A 14,979-nucleotide genomic window follows, 5' to 3' on the forward strand; every position below is an offset into this window, starting at 1 on the left:
GGCTCCCTGCACAACCATGAGGCTGCTGATACTGGATCCCTGCAGGTACAAGGTTTGGGGGAGGCTGTGGTGCTGGCAGAGCACAGCAAAGACCACTGGGCTAGAGCCTCAAGAAGGAGGATAAGCCCTTGGGTGCAAGGGAGAACACTCCTATGCTGAATGGTACCCGCCCAAGGATGGAACCATTCAGCAGCAAGGTGGTCTCTCCCATGGTGAGGGCCTGTCTTCCTTCTTGTAGCCTTGGCTCAGTGGTCTCCACTCTGCCCCACCAGGACCACAGGCTTCCTTGCACAGATAAGACTTAGATATCACTGGCCCCATGGCCAGGCAGGGAAACCATTGCAGCTCCGCTGTCACAGCTGTGCTCACTCACTCACCAGCCAGGAGTGTGGGAGCTGCCCTTGGGCAGGAACTGTTCAGCAGTGGGGTGACCTTCTCTGTCACTGGGGTCTCAACCTCCTCCTTGCAAACTGGGTTGGAGATCTCTGCTCTACTGGGCCAGGACCACAGCCTTGCGCCCAGGTGTCTTGGGCTCCTCAGCCACGCAGGGTGGCCCCTGCAGCCTCCTGTCAGTGCTTCCCTTGCCCTGATCCCAACCCTACTGTCCTCCTTAATTTCCTGCACCTATAAAAATAAAGACAGGTTTTAGAGTTGCAGCCGTGTTAGTCTGTATCAGCAAAAAGAACAGGAGTACTTGTGGCACCTTAGAGACTAACACATTTATTAGAGCATAAGCTTTCGTGGGCTGCTGCCCACTTCTTCGGATGCATATAGTCTATGCATATATATAGTCTATATGCATCCGAAGAAGTGGGCAGTGGCCACGAAAGCTTATGCTCTAATAAATGTGTTAGTCTCTAAGGTGCCACAAGTACTCCTGTTCTTTTTGTAAAAATAAAATGTGATTAAAATCAAAACAAAAAATATAAAATAAAAATAGATTTTAATCGTTAAAATTGGGGGGGAAAATCAAATTCTGTCAAGCCTAAGGATAAGCATGCAGTGTTCCACCTGGACCAGTCTTAAGTTCAGAGTCCAGTAACTGCTTGAAAACTGTCAGGGACTGTAAAACTTTATCTCATTGGAGAGTTGAGAATCTCTGCTTTCCAGTGCTATTAGGCATTAGTTGCTAGCCTTGGTCAATTACAAGGTAATAGACCTTAGAATGGCCACATTATTATGTACTGTAAAGTTATTTTAGATAATATTCCAAGGTTTCTAATAAGTGCTATTACATTGTTTTTCCTCCATTAATGTCTGCATAGCTGGATTTATGATACTAAGGCAGCCTGACTTTAAAGTTGGAGGGATATGAAAAATAGCATCAATTAAAAAAACAAACTAAAGCATATCTAAAAAGAAGTTTCTGTGAAATATGTAGCACATGAGAGGGCCAATCCAGCCCTCTTTGAACTCTATAGGAATTTAGACATTTAATTCTTGTGTGAGCAGACTGAATAGGAACAAGATCAGGGCCAAACAACACATGATGCTATGTTGTGGTATAAAGATTTGTATTAGTATTGTTTGGGATGACTTGCATAATACACTTGTGGATTTACTGCTCATGAGTAATGCAGTCATCCTAAACACACAACAATGAAAATGGAGAATTTTGCCTGAGTAAGGACTAAGAACTTTATCTTTTTCTGGATTTATGTTGCCCTCCTCCCTGTAGCAATGAATAGTATCTGAACACCTCCCAAACATTCAAAAATAGAAATAAAAATAACAACCTTTCTCTTTGTCTATAGGGTAAAGAGCTTCATTTATTTCTTTTGGGGAGGGGGGAAGCAAACTCAGATATGTGAGTTTTGCATTTTGTTCTGAATTTAGATAGCGCCTGTGGCCATTCTTATCTTGCAGGAATTAATTCCATATTCTATATCTTGATCCTTTGAAAATAATTTCTCCTGTCCCCCCTCCCCCCACCTTATTGGTTGAGAGTTTGATGGTTCCAGTGGGACATAACTGTCTTAGGAAGTCATGGTCACTGATGGAGAAGTGATCTGTCAGGTAAGTAGGGCCAGTCCCATGGAGGGCTTTGAATAACAGGACATAAACCTTGAACTGGACTCTGTGTTCAGTGGGGACCTAGCACACAGGAACTGGAGCACTGGAATGGTGAGTTCACAGTGATCTGCATTGCTAGGCAGATTGGCTGTGCTGTCATTTTTTTTTTTTTTTGTAAGAAATAGAGCATTTTCAGGACATGTGACTTTGGGTATGTCCACACTGGAATAAAACACCCATGGCTGGCCTGTGTCAGCTGACTTGGGCTCATGGGATTCTGGCTGCGGGGCTATAAAATTGCAGGGTGGACATTTGGGCTCAAGCTGGAGCTGGGCTGTGGGACTCTCCCCTCTTCCAGGGTCCCAGAGCCCAGTTCTAGCCCAACCCCACACATCCACACTACAATTGGCCACTGGACAATCAAGGTGCTAAAGGAGCACTCAAGGAAGACAAGGCCATTTTGGAGACGCTAAATGAAATTTTTGCATCTGTCTTCACTGCAGAGGATGTGAAGGAGATTCCCACCCCTGAGCCATTCTTTTTAGCTGACAGATCTGAGGAACTGTCCCAGATTGAGTTGTCAATAGAGGAGGCTTTGGAACAAATTGATAATTAAATAGTAATAAGTCACCAGGACCAGATGGTATTCACCCAAGAGTTCTGAAAGAACTCAAACATGAAATTGCAGAACTACTAACGGTGGTATGTAACCTGTTGCTTAAATCAGCTTCTGTATCAGATGACTAGAAGATAGCTAATATGATGCTGATTTTAAAAAAAAAGGCAATTACAGGCCAGTAAGCCTAACAGTACCAGGCAAATTGGTTGAATCTATACTAAATAGCAGAATTCTCAGACACATAGATGGACGTGATATGTCAGGGAAGAGTCAACACGACTTTTGTAAAGGGAAATCATGCCTCCCCAATCTATAAGAATTCTTTTAGTGAGTCAACAGACATGTGGACAAGGGTGGTCCAGCAGATATAGTGCAGCTGGACTTTCAGAAAGCCTTTGACAAAGTCCCTCACCAAACGCTCTTAAGCAAAGTAAGCAGTCAAGGGATAAGAGGGAAGGTCCTCTCATGGATCAGTAACTTGTTAAAAGGTAGGAATAAATGGTAGGTTTTCACAGTGGAAAGAGGTTAATAGCGGGGCCCTCCAAGGATCTGTATTGGGACCAGTGCTGCTCAACATATCCATAAATGATCTGGAAAAAGGGGTAAACAGTAAGGTGGCAAAGTTTGCAGATGATAAAAAAAATACTGAAGATATTTAAGTCCAAAGCTGACTGGGAAGAGTTACAAAGGGATCTCACAAAACTAGGGGACTGGGCAAGAAAATGGCAGATTAAAATCAATGTTGATAAATGCAAAGTAATGTACATTGGAAAACATAATCCCAACTATACATATAAAATGACGGGGTCTAAATTAGCTGTTACCACTCAAGAAAGAGCTCTTGGAGTCACTGTGGATAGTTTTCTGAAAACATTTGCTTGATATGCAGTGGTAGTCAAAAAAGCTAACAGAATGTTAGAAATCATTAGGAAAGAGATTGATAAGAAGACAGAAAATACCATAATGCCACTTTATAAATCTATGGAATGGCCACACATTGAATATGATGTGCAGTTCTGGTCACCCCATCTCAAAAAAGATATATTAGAATTGGAAAAGATACAGAGAAGGGCATCAAGAATGATTAGGGGGTGTATGGAACAGCTTCCATATGAGAAGAGATTAAAAAGACTGGGACTGATCATCTTAGAAAAGAGATGACTAAGGGGTGGGGCATGATAGAGATCTCTAAGATTATGAACGGCATGGAGAAAGTGAAAAAGGTAGTGTTATTTACCCTTCACATAACACAAAAGCCAGGGGTCACCCAATGAAATTAATAGGCAGCACATTTTAAAAAAGCAAAAGGAAGTACTTCTTCACACAATGCAAAATCAACTAATGGAACTTGTTGCCAGAGGATGTTTGAAGGCCAAAAATATAAGGGGGTTCAAAAAAGAATTAGATAAGTTCATTGAGGTCCATCAATTGCTATTAGCCAAGATGATCAGGGATGTAACCTCATGTTCTGGGTGTCCCTAAATGTCTGACTGCCAGAAGCTGAGACAGATCACTCAATAAACTGCCCTGTTCTGTTCATTCCCTCTGCATCAGAAGACAGGATATTGGGCTAGGTCTGACCCAATATAGCCATTCTTATGTTAAATGCTGAAGAACAGTCCAACAGCATGAATTTTGATGTACTTCTTCTTTCTATGAACATTACGTACTCGCCTACCGGAGCAATGGGTGCTGTCTTTGTTCCTGTAAGGACACGGGGCCTAAAACTTAGGTTTGCAGAGTCTAAGATGGCTGATGTTTCCACAATGCCACCAGGAGTGAGTTTTCTTTTGTACTGATCAGCCTATTGTATGGTGTAGGCTGCGCTGTAGATTTCCCTCATCAATGGAGATATTGACAAAATAGGGTAATGTCAACACCCTAGTAACAAAATAGGATTAGTGTGTGCCAGTTATCTTCTTCTATCCTCTACCATCGAGGAAGGGATGGTGCAGAGTCACAGATGATGGTTCTGGTTGCCATCAGTGCTCCTTTGCCTACTTGTATGAATGGGCTGAATTCTATGGCCTGGTCCACACTAACCTCCCACTTCGGACTAAGGTACGCAAATTCAGCTACATTAATAACATAGCTGAATTCGAAATACCTTAGTCCGAACTTACCGCGGGTCCAGACGTGGCAGGCAGGCTCCCCCGTCGATGCCGCGTATTCCTCTCGCCGAGCTGGAGTACCGGCGTCGATGGCGAGCACTTCCGGGATCGATCCGGGAACGATTTAACGTGTCTAGACCAGACACGATAAATCGATCCCAGAACATTGATTGCCTGCCGCTGGACCTGGAGGTAAGTGTAGACGTACCCTTTGATATGTTTATGATTCTGTATTCAGCCTACTGTTCTTCATGCTCCAGGTGGCCAACCCCATGCAGTTGATCTTCTCTCTATCAGATAAATCCTTGCAGTGAGAGAAGCAAATTCTAGGGTTGAGTGAAAGGAGTCTGGGTTTACTATGTGATGTATGCTCCCCATTTTTCCCCAGGCAGGCTATTCGCAAACAGGGGTCTGAAAACTCCACATGTGTCAGCTTTCACAGAGTTTCTTTCATGTCTTTCATCACGGAAACCAGGTTTGTCTCGCCTCACAGATGAGTCCAACTGGTTACCTGATGCCTACTGATAGCAAGGGGAAGCCAGGCAGAGGCCCCTTCCTCCATACAGATTCTAGATAGCATGACTTATTGAAAGAACCTTGTTGTGAGGTGCTTCTCCAAAGCCAGCCATCCCAGGAGCTATCCCCCAGAGGGGAGTCTGATTAGAAAGGTAACCCACACAAGTAACTGCAGACTGTGGAGACTTGTATAGTGTGGCCCTGCATCTCTAGGTGGGGACAATCTATGGGGACAGTGACACCCTGGCATCCCAATATTCACCCATGTCATGTAATTAGGATATATATTGTACAACGTATGCCTTGTGAGGTATCATTCTAAAAGTCTTGATCTGCTTGACATTAATATCTCATTGGATTGTATGTGCTATCGTTGTATGTGAAGTTATGAAGTTTGGCTATATATGTGTTATTGAAACATGTTGTGACATTGAAAACACCCACAAGCAGCCTTTCAGGTATAACAGTAAAAAGGCCAAACAATGTTAATGGCTTATTGAGGAAATGTACACAAGCACAAGGATTACCCCAGGAACTGTGTACAATAGAAACTTATCAGAAATAGCACTACACAGTGGGAACTGTTTGACCAAGGTCACAGCAAAAGAGCTTTCCAGCAAGTGGGAAGAAGATATAAAAGGGGGGAAATGACATCATGATCGGACCTCTCTCTCCCTATAACAACATACCTGGAAACACCTGTGGAACAAAGACTGAACAGCGGGGAAGTGATGATCCCAGGCTAGAGGGATTTCTAGCCTGTGTATGAAAACCTGCAAGCCCAAGCTGAAAGCCAAGGCAGCTTGTCCCTTAGGAATCTGCCAGTCTGTTTATCACTCAGGGTGAGAATTTGCTAATTCATATCCTACCTATCTACTATGTTAAGCTTATCTTGCAGTTTTGTTTATTTACCAGGTAATCTGCTTTGCTCTGTTTGCTATCACTTACAATCACTGAAAATCTATCCTTTTGTAGTTAATAAACTTATTTTATGTTTTAATCCAAACCAGTGTGTGTTTGACTAAGGTGTCTGGGGAAAATCTCAGCTTGGTTACCACAGGTGTGCATGGTCCTCTTCACATTGAGGGAGAGGTAGACTGGGTGTTAAACCCATATACTGGCCAGATTTGATCAGGGCAGGACGGTACTGCTCTGAGGTCCTATGCTGGGAGGCCGGTGGTTAGAGAGCCTGTACGTGACTGCAGCTGGGTGTGTCCCTACCTGTGTGAATGCTGGTGAAAGTGCAAGCTTGGAGGGCTTTGCAACTTGTCACAGTAGCACAGTGTGAGAGGGAGCCCAGGCTGGTGGGTCAGAGGGCTCAGTGGTACCCCAATTCCAGGTGGCACCCGGGGAGGAACCCATCACAGGTACATCTACACAGCAAAAGAAACCCTGCAGCAGTGAATCTCAGAGCTCTGGGTCATCTGTGGGGCTAGAGATAGTAGTGTGAACATTTGGGCTCAGGCTGGAGCCTGGGTTCTGAGACATGGCAAGAGGGGACGTGTCAGAGCCTAGGCTTCAGCACAAGCCCCAATGTCTACACTGCTATTTGGAATGCTAAGAAACTGAGGCAGATGACCCGGGCTCTGAGACACACTGCCAGGTTATTTTTTTGTTTGTTTGTTTTGCTGTGTAGATGTACCCTAAAAAGGTAGGACTTCTGCTCCATCTCCAGCCCTCCCCAATCACAGATCTGGATTTCTACAGAGGGGCTTCTCTGGGGCTGTGAACTAAAAAGGGAAACATGCCTCAGAGCTGGATCTCCTCTCTTTTCTGCCTTCCCTGGAAAAGATCCAGAGGCTTCAGTTCCCTTTGCTCATGGGAGCAGAGGAGAGCATGGTGTGCTGAGTAAAGACTTCAGGATTTGGTCAAATAAATGTAAATCTGTATATTGAGCCTGATTCTCCTCTCACTAGTATAACTCCATTGCCTTAAATGGATTTGCTCCAGAGTGACACCAGGATAAGCAAGAGGAAATCGGTATACTATTTACAAAATATAATAATGTAAATGATTTGTAACTCTGCAGTGGTTGAATTAGAATGCAGTCTGATGAGTATGTTAGGATGTACACCCCTGCCCCTTGAGGCATGTGTGAATATAGTAACACAGCTTGTCATGCTGTGTTTTTAAATTTTTAAATCTAAATAACATATAACATTGCGTATAATACATACCTTAAATGGCAGATGTGTAGCAAACACAGATATTTATGACAGGTTTAAGCAGCAAGATATAATTAGGTGTGGTTTTGGTACAAGTTTTGCTTCAGGTTTACTTTGTTCTTTCAGCCACCCATGTTAATTATACAACTAAGCTCATGCCCTGGAGAGTTTTCATTTTTTTGTGATTATATCATGGATGTTTAGTAATATCCTTAGAAAAATAATAAAAAACATGAATATTTGCAGATAGGATAGTTAGGACTTTGAAAATCTAGGTTTGACCCCTTCTTACTACTTTCAGTCTCACTCAAAAACTTCAAAAAATTTTCTTTGCCTTTAGATAACTAAGCAAATTTACCTCAGTATTTGCACTATTCTCTCTCTTGAGAACTATGGAACCCATTATCTTAATATCTGATCATCTTATAATCTTTAATGTACTTATTCTCACAATACCCATGTGAGGTTATGTACACAGGCACTATTATGTCCATTTTATAGATGGGAAACGGTGGCAGAGAGACTAAATGAATTGCCCAAAGTCACACAAGAAGTTTGTTTCAGGGAACTGAATCCATGTCTCTCAAGCCCAAGGCTAGTGCCATGACAACTGGATCAGCCTTCCTAATTAAGTTGCTCATGTAAGGAATATGGAGGAAAAGCTATTTAGTTATCAAAGTTGGAAAATGTGTGAGGTCAACCACGGTAGACCATTTAGGGTGAGCATAAATTTTTTTTAAAAATCATTTAAAAATAGTAACACCAGCGATGCTACTTTATTAGACTATACAGTAGTTAGGAGTGCAATGGCCGTATAACACTATGAATTTGAGTCATGAGGCTGTAGATAAAAATTCAAGGGTAGATCTTCAACTGCTGACAAATAGTCATTGCTCCAGCCAAACAACGACCATTGACACCAGCTGAGAATCTGTCCCTCTGTGTACATTGTTGACAACTTGTTTAATTGAAACTGTATTATACTAATTTGTAGTGCCTGAGTAGCCAGACCCAGAGTAATCATAATGAAAGTTCGCATTATAGACATTAATTTGAATAGGAATGCTGACTTTTTAACACCTTCTGAAGTATCTAGTAAGCATCTACTGCATACCAAATAATTTACTACACAATTTGTAAAACATAGAGCAGAAAAATATAGTTAGCCACTAATTTCTAAACTCAAATGATAATATGCTTCTATGGTGTAATATATTTTCCAGTAAAGTGCTGAAGAGAAGCATTTTTTTCAGCTGAGCTCACTGAAAGTTCAAAGGATAAATATATCACAATGACAAATTGCAAAAGGCTATTCATACATGGAGGTAAAAATTGTTCCCTCATTTGTTTGTATTTCACATAAGCTGTAATATTGTTAATTCCAAAGAAAATACAGCACAAAATGAATTCTGATTAAAAATACAAGTATTGTTAATGGACCTTAGCAGAAATTTGTCTTAGCTTGAAAAGAAAAGTTACAGAAGCTGAATGTGTTCTCTTTGGGTGAAATTCACTCCAGCACAAAGGGTATACATAGGGCTGTCAGCACCACTTTATCTCTGAATCAGCTCCCTACAAGGTGGGTGACAACTGGATTGGCCAGTACAAGGGAGAGTGAGTGTGTGTGTGGGGGGGGGGGGAAGAGCTGGGTAAAAGGTGACATGGGCACAGATCTATTGACTTCATCCTGTCCCCAGATGAGGATGGGAGCGCAATTCTCAATCCAGTCCTCATGAACTTCACCAGCACATTATGGTGCTAAATGGGCAAAGTGTATTTCATTCTTTGACCTTGTTTCAGTTAAAGTTTGTTTTGTACCCCCATCAAATCTTGTTCACCTTTTCCACATGAATAGTCCCAGGCTTGCAGTATCTGCTTTTGTGAAGTCCTAAAAGTCTTGACAGGATACAGATCTCTGTCTTTAATTTCTTGTGAAGAACAAGGATTTTCAACTGTCACCGTTGTTTCATCTTCTCGTGTCAGGTCACAATGAATCAACAAATTCTGAGGATTAAATCAGAAAGATACATTCTAAATGATTAAGTCAAAAAGGAGGGAACATGGAATTCTGAATAAGCAACATTAAATTGATCTTTGTTTGAAAATTATACATCAAGAAAAGGTGAGTTAATAATGTTATTAGTATACATATAGTACCATAATGTGCTGGGATCAGAAGCATTAACTAGCACAAGCAGAAGTTAAAACCTTAAAAGTCTATACTTTCACTACTCAGAGTTTTCTCTCTTGTATTTTACTATTTTTAAAAAACACTTATGGAATTAATATACTATGATTTCTCATTCCAAATAATTGTATGTCTGTCTCTCTCTCTCACACACACATATAGCATTCTATAACAACAGGACTATTATAGAAAATGATCTAAAACATGTGGACTGCAGCCAATATTTGGATATGGTGTAGTTAATTCTGGAAGGTCTAAAGAAGAAATAATTCAACTCATTGCAGAGAAAAATGAGCTAGTCTTAAATACTTTTAATGACAAAGAATCGTATCAAAATATGCAAGCTCGCACTCCTAATATTGAAAAAAGAGAAGATTCTACAGAGTTTGGGGATGGGAGCTTTTGACCAAATTTTCAAAATTGCGTGCAAAAGGACATGTACACTTCTGCACCTTTCATCAGGTATCTGTGGAACACCCAATGTGTGCACTTCAGTGGTTTGCTAGATCACACACTATGCATATGCTTAAATGTTGCTGCGAAGTGCTATGCGTCTATTGTGACACTCATGACTTCAGAGCTCTATCATTAATTCCTGCTGCTCAGCTACACGTTATATATCAGCTGGGCAGAGGTGATGGCCTGCAGCCTCTCCTGGTCCCTGGGGCCTGCTGTAGCACCTGCTCTGCAGGTAACTCAAAGACCTCTCTGCACCTCTGCCTCTTCTTCCACTGCTGGATCAGAGTGGGGAAAGAGCACTTGGTGGCCGTAGTTGGGACAGAGATGAAGGGTGCCCAGTACTGGCCCCAGACAGACCCCATTCAGCTTCCTTTCACTCAGCTGGCTCCCAGCTTCCCCTTCCGGAAATCGCCAGCCAGATCCAAACTTCCCACTCAGCTTCTACCCTAGACAACCCTCCCCTAACTTCTCCCCACACAGCCAGACGCCACCTTTTCCCAGCCATATCCTCACCCAGCCACTTCACCAAATAACTTCCATCTTCCCTCCAAAAAGCACCCAGCTGCCTCCCTACCTAGCTCCTGGCATCTTTAGACATCCACCAGTTTTCACCTATCAACACATCTAGTACCTGCCACTCACCCCAACACTCTACTCCCTACCCTTAACCACTGTTAAGTATTCGGCAGCTCCTTCTCTTTTGTCCCTCCTCCTCCCCATTACTTTGGGCTGGGTGTGTTGACCAAAAGCAGAAGTTTACAAAGATATGCAAATTAGCTGATGTATTGATTTGCATAAATGGTCACACATGAAGCTGCTCAAAACTTGGCAGCTGTGCTTAAATGCTTTGCCGGACTGGGGCCTCAAATTGAGGTTTGTGTGGGCCTGTTTCTATGCGCTCTCACAACCCAGGCTTGCACGGCCTTTTGAAAATGTGATCATTAATGTTTGCCAGATCAGTAGTTTTATGGAAAAGGAATATTTCTACCACAATAATTCCCTGCCCAATTAGTAGGGGCAGTACAGACCTGTCAGTCCTGCTCAGCAGGGCAGAAGACCCAGACCCTTTCAGGCATTTTCAAAGATGCATAGAAACTAATTGATGGACTGCTTCTGTCACCCTTCCTCATACTGAGTGTACCTTACTCCATGTGAAATAAATAGCAGTATTCACAAAGTAAGGTGCTACTTAGCATGAGTGAGGGTGGCAGAATTAGGCCCATATATATTTATTTGCATTAAATAAACAAGAGTCTCCAGCCCAAATGCAAAGAATCAGATCTTCATATGGAAAAAAACTCTGAATTACAGGATGATTCTGGACTAACAAACATATTAATAATTGAAATGGAATTACCAGACAAGAGATCTTCCTTTCTTCCTCCTCCCACATCTGCACTAGTGGAAAGTAACAAGCAATGACAATCCCAAGAACATAGAAGAGAAACAAAGCTATCCAAAAGAAATCTAATAAACAGAATTTATAACAGAATAGATATTAATACAGAGACTTCCTCTTAGAGAGCCTTCTCTTTGCATCACAAAGATTGTACCAGAAATCCTGTGTATAACATTGAAACCTGGTTGCAGCTCTGCATATTTCTTGGGCTGAAACCAAGGAACTTTTGGGCCACAAGGTAGATATACTACACTTTGAGGCAGTGTTTCCACAGAGGAACTTTTACCAAAAAAAAAAAAAAAAAAAAAATCCCACATTTGCTAATTCCAGTGCAGCTGCACCAATGTTAGCAACAATGGGATCCTTAGTGTAGACGGCTTTCCGGCTCCGGCAGCCGTTTTCAGCATTGTGTCAATTAACCCTGTTTTGAGTGGGGTTAATTGACACAGCGCTGAAAATGGCTCTGGAGATGAAAACCCTTCTGTGTAAGGGCTCCCAGCATTGCTAAAGACGGTGCAGCTGCACTCATATTAGCAATGGTGGGAATTTTCTGTAAAAATTCCCCAGTGTCGACAAGGCCTGAGAGTGAGCCTTAAATTTTTTTCTGGGTCTTGTTTGTCAATTTCAGTTTTGCTTCCCTCATGCATTATCTCAGCCATCTGCAGATCATTGATTTTTAAGGCAGCAGTTCCTTTGATCCCAGCAGTTTGGGTGGAATGAAAGAGAAGAGTGGAAGATTTGCAGTTCACTCTGGTCCCTCTGATACATACACTAAGGTTCTTCACACATACAATTTGTGCCCATGTTTTTCTTTCTTGTGCTTTGTATTCCTGCAGAATGAAGGGAGCCTAATCAAACAGGACCAGTGAAAATGAGAGATACGTTATTCATAAATGAAGGTGATATTCTCAGGAATCCAATTCTCCTCCTGGAAGGGTGAGTTTTCCATGGATAGACAGTCAATATACAAAAGATGTTGCCTCAGAAGGTTATTTGGTGAGTTCCTAGAGTCCCCAGTTTAGGTTCCAAGGAGGGCAATACTGTTCCTGAAATGGATTTATGAGTTTGGACACTCTGATGACCCACGATACAGGGGAATATAGCCAGACCTGCCTCAGCTGTCTGTTCACTGGATAGCGTAGCCACTTGCACCTATAGGGCTAGATCAGTGGTTCTCAAGCTATGGGGTGGGCCTCCCAAGGAGGTGTGAGAATGTGTCAAGGGAGGCACGAGCTATGTGCTTTTTTTGTTTTTTTAAGAGCTCTGGCTCTTAGCCCCAAGTGGCTGGGGATCATGCAGAAGGGCCATGCACACATGGGATGAGGGGGACAAAGAGGAAAGCCAGAGGCTGGAGCCTCACCGCACTGGGGCTGCCAGCTGCAGTCCTGCCTCCTGGGCTCTTCCCTCTGCCCCCTGGTCAATCCCTCACCAGGAGGCGGCCCAGGCTCAGCCTCTCCTTCCCTCCCCGTCCCCCTAATCCCTCACCTGGAGGTGGTGGGGCTCCAGCTGTCAGCCCCAGGGTGGAAGCAGCAGCGCAGAAGTAAGGGTGGCGATGGGATGCTAAGCCTGCTGTGAAAAGTGATAATGATGAATAGCACTTTTCATATTGCCACCCTTACTTCTGTGCTCCTGCTGGCACGGCGCTGCTTTCAGAGCTGGGCTCCCAGCCAGCAGCCGCTGCTCTCTGCTCTGCCTTCAAAGCTGGGTGGCAGAATATGTTTTTTGGGGGGAGTGGTGTGAACAACTACAGATACAAAGAAGGGGGCCCAATCAAATAAGTTTGAGAACCACTGGGCTAGACTGTGCCTTTAAGTTACTAACCCAGCATTCAGGGCACTGCCGAGCCAGGTCACTCTAGGAGCTGTTCCAGGAGGGTCTGTCTCTTAGAAGGTGCAATCTTTCTTGCACCTCTAAGAAGCAGAGGGAGAGTGCATGCTGCACAGTGCCTTAGAATGTTGCAAACTGCTCCCCTGTCCATGTCCAGAAATCCTTGCTTGCTGGCACTGTAAAAGTTGCTGCCAAAACTTACCTTCATCCCAACACATAACTCCCTTGTGAATTTTAGGAGAGAGAGGTCTTTGCACTTCAGTTGTTCCTTGCTCTTTGCACCCTTTCTAAGAACACTCAAACAATGGCCAAGCACCATCTAGCACATGTGCTTATGCTGCGGCCTATAGGCTGTTTTGCAGCATTCAAGGATATCTAGCCACCTGAAAGACCACTGAAAGAATCACAGAAATGCAGGGCTGCAAGGGACCTCAAGAAGTCAGCTAGCCCTGCCCACAGCTCTGAGGCAGGACCAAGTAAACCTACACCATCTCTGACAGGTGTATGTATCCAACTTATTCTTTAAAATGTCCAATGATGGGAATTCCACAACCTCCATTGGAAGCCTATTCTAGTGTTTAACTAACCTTAGAGTTGGAAAGTTTTTCCTAACAGCTAGCCTAAATCTGTCTTGCTGCAAATTAAGCTCATTACTTCTTGTCCTACATTCAGTGGACAAGGAGAACAATTGATCACTGTCTTCTGTAATAGCCCTTAACATATTTAAAGACTATCAGGTTGTCCCATCAGTCTTCTTTTCTCTAGACTCACCATGCCTAGATTCTTTAACCTTTCCTCATGTTAGGTTTTTTAAACCTTTCATCATTTTTGCTGCTCTCCTCTGAACTATCTCCAATTTATCCACATCTTTCTTAAAGTGTGTTCCCAGAACTGGACACAGTACTCCAGCTGAGACCTCACCAGTGCCAAGCAGAGTGGGACAATTACTCCTCCGTCCCATAGCTTACATATGATACTCCTGTTAATATACTTCAGAATGATATTAGCCTTTTTCACAACTGCATCACATTGTTGACTCTTATGCAATTTGTAATTCACTATAACTCCCAGATTTTTTTCAGCAGTAGTATTACCCACCCAGTTATTTCCTGTTTTGTAGTTGTGCATTTGATTTTTCCTTCCTAAGTGATATATTTTCACTTCTCTTTATTGAATTTCATCTTATTGGTTTCAGAGCAATTCTCCAATTTGTCATGGTCGTTTTGAATTCTGATCCTGTCTTCCACAGTGTTTGCAACCCCTCCCAGCTTGGTGTCATCTGTAAATTTTATGAACGTACTCTCCATTCCGTTATCCAAGTCATTAATGAAAACATTGAACTAGGACTGACTCTTCCAGGATCCCAGTAGATAAGTCCTCCCAGTTTGACTGTGAACCGTTGGTAACTACTCTTTGAGTAGTCTTTCAGTCAGTTTTGCAACTACCTTATAGTAATTTCACCTCGGCCACATTTCTCTAGTTTGCTTATGAACATGTAATGTGGGACTGTGTCAAAAGCCTCACTAAAATCAAGATATATCACATCTACTGCTTCCCCCTAATCACTAAGCCAGTAACCCTGTCAAAGAAGAATGGTTGGCATGATTTGTTCTTGATAAATCCATGTTGGCTATTTTTTAAACCCTATTATCCTTTAGATCAGTGGTTCTTAACCTTAGGTG

The sequence above is a fragment of the Malaclemys terrapin genome, chromosome 1 (genome assembly GCF_027887155.1).
Source record: "Malaclemys terrapin pileata isolate rMalTer1 chromosome 1, rMalTer1.hap1, whole genome shotgun sequence".
Classification (NCBI taxonomy): domain Eukaryota; kingdom Metazoa; phylum Chordata; order Testudines; family Emydidae; genus Malaclemys; species Malaclemys terrapin.